The following is a 7,850-nucleotide window of genomic DNA, read 5'->3' on the forward strand; positions in this document are numbered from 1 at the left end:
GTATTGTGACAACAAGGCTACTTTGCATATTGCAGCTAACCCAGTTTTCCATGAGAGAACCAAACACATTGAGATGGATTGCCATTGCATTAGAGATAAAATTCAAGATGGTTCTGTGACTACAAGATATGTGAACTCTGCGCATCAGTTAGCAGATATCTTGACCAAGCCCTTGGGAATGGAAATCTTCATTCCTGGTTCGCAAGTTGGGAGTGCAGGATATCCACTCTCCAACTTGAGAGGGAGTGTAAGGAAATTAATCTTCCATATCTCTCTATATTATAGCTGTATATTCTCTTTCCTTTCTTGTAATACTAGATCATAGCAAATTCCTGACTTGTAGGAATAAAGAGAAATCTCTCTGTATAAAAATATGATTGAATATCAGTAATATACACAATTCCATTTATCATCTTTCCATTAAACTATCTGATCGATCATAAATCTATACATTCATAAATTTAAAAGATATATGACCCTTTTTTGCTCCACAGTCCACAGTCCACACAACTGGTGTATGGTAAGGACTAAGGAAGCAATTCACATTACTACATCATTCTTTTTGAAATAAGAAACACAAACCTTTCTAAAAGAATATAGGAGAACTAATTCATTCTAGACCGACTAAAAAGACTTAAGCTTGCCTAGTTGATAAAGTTAAAAGAAGGCTTGATAGCTGGAAGCACAAAACTCCTAGCCTGGTATGCCTGGCAAAGTGACCCTATTCCAACCTGTTAGAGCCTCTAATCATCTACCAACATTGCTAAACAGCTCAAAATAGCATTCATTCCCTCCCCCCCCCCCCCCGGGAAACTGATACGCGTATATTCACCCCTATGAGCTCCTACAGACATTTCTATGTTTCTTATTCGTCCTTATCAGATCCTATACCTCTTCTTCTTCCAGGGTTGAAGAATTGCTTTGTTCTTTCCTCCCAACAGATGAAATAAGAGACGACATATTATATCACTAAGATCAGTACGAACTACAATTCAATGAATTCATGTTTGATACTTGTAAATTTTAAGCAAGGTTATCACAGTCACTTATAATAATCATTCTCAACAGCATTTTGGTCCATATATGATACCAAAGACATGATTGTACTAAAAACAACGAATAAAAAGTTAAGTCCACTTTTTTTGTCTGACCAAAAATAGAGTCCACTGTTTTTAATATGTACATATGTGCAGTTCTATATGCATAACAAGCACAGAACAGTTAACAGTTCATTATTGAAACCAGCACCAAAATGTTTCAAGTGAAAGATCAGCGTACCAGAACTGAAACTGTTGGTAAATGACTAAAAAGTAATGAAACCATGTTACAACCTGCAACAATCATTCTCATTCCCATTTTGAAAGCAATATATCCATATTCAACCAACAAGGGTTCTTTTAATTACATAAATATGTACTAGATTAATGAGGATTTTGGAATTGGTATGATCACTCGTATATCGTGTTAAACAGTACCAGAAAATTTCATTAGATTATAGAAACCGGCAAAAAGATATTAAACTCAACAGAATAAGAACTACTTTTAACTTTTTAGGAAACTGTTGACTGGTAATTTTTTTTTATTCCATTTCGACATTCATTAACAAGCTAGAGCTTCAACGGGAAAAATTGAAAAGCCACACAAACCGCACCGACACATTTCAGTCAAAATAAAAAAGCTAAAGAATGTAAACAAAGGGTTCATATATACATCTGAACTAACAGTAGCAATGGAAAAGAAATAATAGTAGTGCAACAAATAAAAACAATAATACCAGCCATGATAAACTAATATTGTATCATCTTAATTAATAATGACTTAGCACTTGCGAGCAATGTTTCAAAAGTCGAACTGCATGTTGAAAGAGGAACCTGATTTATATTAGTCCTGATATCAGCATATTCTCAAATCTGTCAGCCGGAACGTGTGTAGCTGGTGGCCTCAAACACTGGAGGCATGTACCCACAATCCACAGTTCCACACTGCTGCCGATAACTTGATGTTGCTCTTCCATTTCTCTATGACATTTCTCTGAAAAATAGAATACAATTGGCCACTATGTAGTCAGTATACATCCAACAGAACCTTTTTAAGCGAACTTATGAAACACTTGACTTAGAATCTAAACGGTATACGATAATCTAGAAGCATAAGCACAAACGGAAAAAAACAAAAAACAAAAAAACAAAACAAAAAACAAAGCTTCACCAATATGGGGAGTGGAACCTATAGTACAGCACAAGAACAAAAAAGGAATTGAATTACTATAGATAACATATGTTAAACAGCTTTTAAATTTATAATAACTATGAAGCTATCTATTCTAGCTTGTCACTAATAGACTATTATAAAAGCCGAATCATAATTCAATGAAAATAAGAATCCAATATCACGAAGAAGTATTCATTCCTTTTTGCTTTTCAAGAAGGCACAGTGGTACACAGAGCTACATACCTAAAACCGGCTAGTTGTTTTTTTTTTTTTTGGTCAATAGATGAAATTTAGTAGCCACAAGGGCAAGCAAACAAGAACAAGAACAAAGCTACATAAAGGGATTAAAAACAATCAAGGAAAGAAAGACAACACAGCCTGCACACTGCCACAGCAGACACCAAAAGCTCAAAAGAAGAGAAAACTAGGGAGGGCCAGGATGGCCGACGTCATTCCTGAGAGCAAGGAGTACGTGCGCAGGCCAATGGCCCATTCCTGAGAGCACAAACTCTTGATAGCAAGCATGGCCGCGGCATCTGCCATGCAGTTGGCTTCGCAAGGAACCATTACCTTGAAAAAGAAGCAGCAGGTGCATCACCTTGTTCTCATGCTAGCTAGGTATGCTAGCTAGCTTAACTTTGGTCTCAAGCATTTTGCAATTCCATGATTCTGAAGTAGAAAGGAAGGAATGCACTAAGAGATCAAGAGATTATAAACTTTGGAATAAGATACTATATTACTATACATAGGTAGATGTCACAATCCATGGGCATGCAGATAGATAACATGTTTACATAAGTATCACTAACCAAAAACAAAAGATCGAGATGTATACTAGCTACTTACTAGAATGGAGGCCGTCTGTGAATATGTAGTACTGCACACAAGAGTCAACATCATCAAGTTTATCCTGTTCTGGCAAACCTAAGAAAAAAAAAGAGTTGTATGTTGCTTAAACAAATATTAGCACACAGAGAAACGTAAGAGTAGGAAAAATGCTGTGTGAACAATCATGGATTGGTAAACCTTATCGTTCATTGATTGGTAACACATAATAATCAAGAAAGAAACATTATAATTTATTGATTGGTAAAACATAACAATCACAAACTCACATACAATCAAATGAGCCTTCAATAAACTACAGATTTATAGCTTAGCAGCCAGCACTAACTAACCAACTCAACTATGTATTACTATAATCTAATTTATATATGTTTTCCTCTAGTAATTAAGATGTTTGCTTCTGGTAAATCGTTGATCCGTATGGATGGCAGGGTTTCCACCGCTTCTTTTGATCACACAGTACTCCTTCACTGGGTTTCCAATGCTTCTATTATTGATGAGGCAGTACTCCTTCATTGGTTATTTTCCTTGTGGAAGTCGTCCTCGCTGTTTGTCAAGCTCCAGGGCCCATAAAGAAACCAGACACCATGTAAGGGAATGGTTCTCGAAAAGCTACACCGTGCAGGCTTCAGGTACTCCCTCTGGATCCACATTTACAACTGAACGGACAAAAAGAAGGAGGTTAGCTAGAAACCTGATAAAAGAAAGGGATAAGGTGATATTGCAATTGGACGCAGCATAATTTGTATTCGATTATGGGTTATATATGCAATATCGCAATCTCTCGGTCTCTCTCGAGACGTTGGCAACAAAGTAGTATAATTTCATAGAATTCAACAATGAACGTAATCAATAACAATGAATCATGAAAAACCCTAGCAAAAACACAGTTCATGTATTCAGATTTCAGAAAGATTATTTCAGAAAGAGATCCAAGTACCTCTGGTAGATCATTGATTCGATGAGTTGAGGCTCTCCTTTACAAGAACCATCTTCATCGTTATCTCCGAGTTCGGTTTCTGAAAACTCATGACCAACTTTCACCACGTTCTAGAAACTAAGAAGAGACGTAGGCTTTGAAAATGAGATTGAAGATGTGATCTTCTCGGCGTCTCAGTGGTGCTTTTATAGGGCAACTTCGAGGGTAAATCTGTCTGATCCACTCTTGAATACTGCTGGCCATGGTTTTTGGCGCAGTGGTTTTCATAGATGCATGCACCGTTAAGTTATGCCCTAGACCACTCATTTTTCTTGTTTTCCTTTTTTGTTTTTGCAATTACCTATTACCACTGTTTTGTTTTGTTTTTTCCGTTTTCGACAAGGGAGTTTCTATTCATATCTCTAAAAACGGCACTTTAAACTCTTTTTTTTTCAAGTTATAGTTGCTATATAAAATTACCAACAAAGACATATATATAGAGTTAAAAAAAAAAAACAAATAAACCCCTCTTTTACCTCCACAACGGTAGTCTTCACCTAGGAGAAAAATTCTTCTCCTACATAAACCCTACCATCAAACTCCATGGAAGATAGTGGCAATTAATTGAGACAAACATCGATTTGGAGTCTATGCACAAGGTATGAGTTTCTTGTTTTTTTTTTTTTGTATGAATTCACATATGTATTATTGTGTTTGTTTCAATAAGATCGAAACCTGTTGTCGGCTAAGTTCTTATGAGGATCGATATAGCTAATAATAGGTTTGAACCGCAATTAGATGAATTTTAAAAGAAAAATATGACCGTTAGATGCTCAAAAATTAAAGAAGGTATAAGTCTAATTGTCTAACTACTGAATATGGAGGTAAGAATAGAATTTTCTAAGAGAAAACTGTTGTTAAATAAAGAAAAGAAGAAGAGAAGACACAGAGAGAATAGTTGGGAGGAGGTAGAAGTCAACTCATTCATTCTCATTAACCTCTTTATATAGAGGTAAGGTTTACATCAGAGTACATAGCTAATGAGTAATTACGTGGACAGCCACATAGATTATAATATTTATAACACTCCCCCTTGGATGTCCATCAATGAATGATGAAATTAGACGCGCATAATGTTGTCTCGTTAAAAACCTTGCTAGGTAAGAAAAACCCAGTGGGAGAAAAATAACCCTGGTCGAAGGAGAAAACGCGCATATGTCTTAGGTAGCATACTTCTGGATGCTCCCCCTGATGAGAATCTCCCCCTGAACGTTGCAAGCTTCATGCACCGTAAATAACGGTTTGATTTTGTCCATCACTAAAGTGAGACCATGCGTGCTTTGCATATAAGGGCTCATCATGAAATTTTAAACCTGCAAAGTTTAAACAACACCAACAGAGCTAAACGATTATAAATAGGTCTTACCTCATTAAGTCATATGACCTAATTCATACACTAAGTAATAGCTAATCAACATAAGCTAATTGACATTAAAGCACTGAAACATCATCATGGCGTATCCAGCCATACACATCAATATCTTTGTGTAGTGATACGTCTCATATAAGCTCTTCAAGAGTTCTAAGTAATTCATAACTTTGAAAGTTAGGATATGTAGCAACATAACGATCATAATTCGAATTCGATTTTGTAGTCTAATCATAGTACTCATTGAGGCAATTTTGATCACGTTAATTATAACGGAATGAGTATATATGAGATAGCTTTAGACTATTTGATTCCATGAATTAGCTTCAGGCTCTCTCAAGTATTCATGGATCGAATTACATTAGAATCATTCATGTGCTTGAATCCTTTAAGGATTTGACAAGCGATACGCTTGTAATGACACTTCACTTCTAGGAATTTGATTTATCAATGTGCCTTTAAATTAAAGGCCCTCATAATATACAATGACAACATGCCATAAGTCTCTCGTCCATGTAACAGTTACATGTAACACCGTACTTATAGAAAAGTATCATTCGTAGAAGGGTAGATTCATAATCTCATGTCCTTTGTAGACATTGCACCATAGTGATATATTTTCACTCTGATAAATACCCTTTTTGTATCTATAGGGTTAAAGGTCAAAGTATCTCATCACGTTTCAAATATTTAGTTTCATTGGAATTGCCTCCTTCTAATTTGGCCAATAATATGCTTTGTCGGCATGCATAATGAAACGTGGAATAACACCGATTAATACAGTCCTTAATGATCTTTGGTAGATACCATTTGTAAATTTTCATAGATGATCATCATTCATAGATCTCACACATTCTTATATGCATACATTTTTGATATTGGGTACCCATGCCACTTCTGGGGCAAATATTGTCACTTCTAGGACAAATATTATCTAGCGAATGTGGATCTTTTACTTGTAATATCACGTAGACCATTAGAGGACATGTATAATCTTCAATTTTCAGGAGCTTAAAACTTTAGACCTAGTGGATACATTCCACTCAAATTCACGCCGTTATTCAAATGACAGTAGTCTTATTCTCCCCCTAACGGCAAGAAGACTGTCATATTATGACTATGCGCTAATACGCGTTTAAAACTCTATCACTTTCTTTCGAGTGAGATGTTCATTGGCTGGTAGCGAACCAAAACCAAATATGAGGTCAAAAATATTAAATTCATTAATATCAACCGATATATCATTCTCTAATGGCTTACCTACAACCTTTGTATGTGTAGCTGTATTAGGAACTCTAACATTGTATCATGACATTCTCTTCAAGAGAACCATGTCACATGGATACACATGCATCCCACAAATCAAATGTGGTATAGAGTATTTGAGTTAATATGGATGATCTCATAGACTTAAATCCAAGTTTGTCAAGATCTTTTATCAATCACTAACTGAGACATTTCTCAAAATCAAAATGAGAAGGTGGATAAACAACTCACACCACTCTACATTGTTCTCCAGGAACAATCTATCTCTCCCTCATGACAGGAGGATTGTCTCATTAAAATGTCAAATAAACGATTGGCTATGAGTAGGGCTAGTGGTCATCAAAACTTGTTATTGATTCCAGGTAATACTATAAGTAAAATATGACATAACTTGTCATACCAAATAATGTATTTGGTTCAATGAACTTCTGGTTCTTGATGTTATGTGCCTTAGTTCACTGTAAAATTTGGCACAATTTATATCATATATTAATCGATTTTAACCGCATTAGAGACACTTAATTCAAAGAGGATGCTCTTTTGGAGCCATCAATCATATGTGAAATCGAAGTTTCATGTTCGAATTTATAATGTTAGAATGATAGGTTCTCAAATTTCGTATGTCAAACTTCGGGTTCAAATAATTTAAGTGCTCGAAACTTCAGGTTCAAATAACCCAAGTGAAACTTCATACGTTCGAGATATAAGGCTGCTGGCCCGTATGAACAATAAAATTTAAACAATAAGTACAATAATGAAATTGCATAACAAAATAAGAAAACTGTAAGGAGCAAAAAGTAAATAAATTGTACACATGAAACTTCTGGTTCCATGAATTAATAAAATACACAGATCTTCAGGTCTGGTTAAGTTTATCAAATATGATAATTGTGATTCCCAATCTCATCTAGTTACACATGCAAGAAACATCATATGAAATAGGTGGGGAACTTCAGGTCCTCATATGATTAGGGATCATAAGATGTCGTTTCGGTCGTTGTGTAACACTAAGGAACTTCAGGCCCTTGTCAATTTCATAGGCTATGAGAAACTTCATATCACAATTTCAATAAATTTCAAGCCCTCTATATTTCAATCAAGAGACTTTAGGTCTCGATTTGAATTCAATAATCAATACCACAAGATATATATATATATATATATATATATATATATATA

This window comes from Fragaria vesca, linkage group LG4, assembly GCF_000184155.1.
Source record: "Fragaria vesca subsp. vesca linkage group LG4, FraVesHawaii_1.0, whole genome shotgun sequence".
NCBI classification, from domain to species: domain Eukaryota; kingdom Viridiplantae; phylum Streptophyta; class Magnoliopsida; order Rosales; family Rosaceae; genus Fragaria; species Fragaria vesca.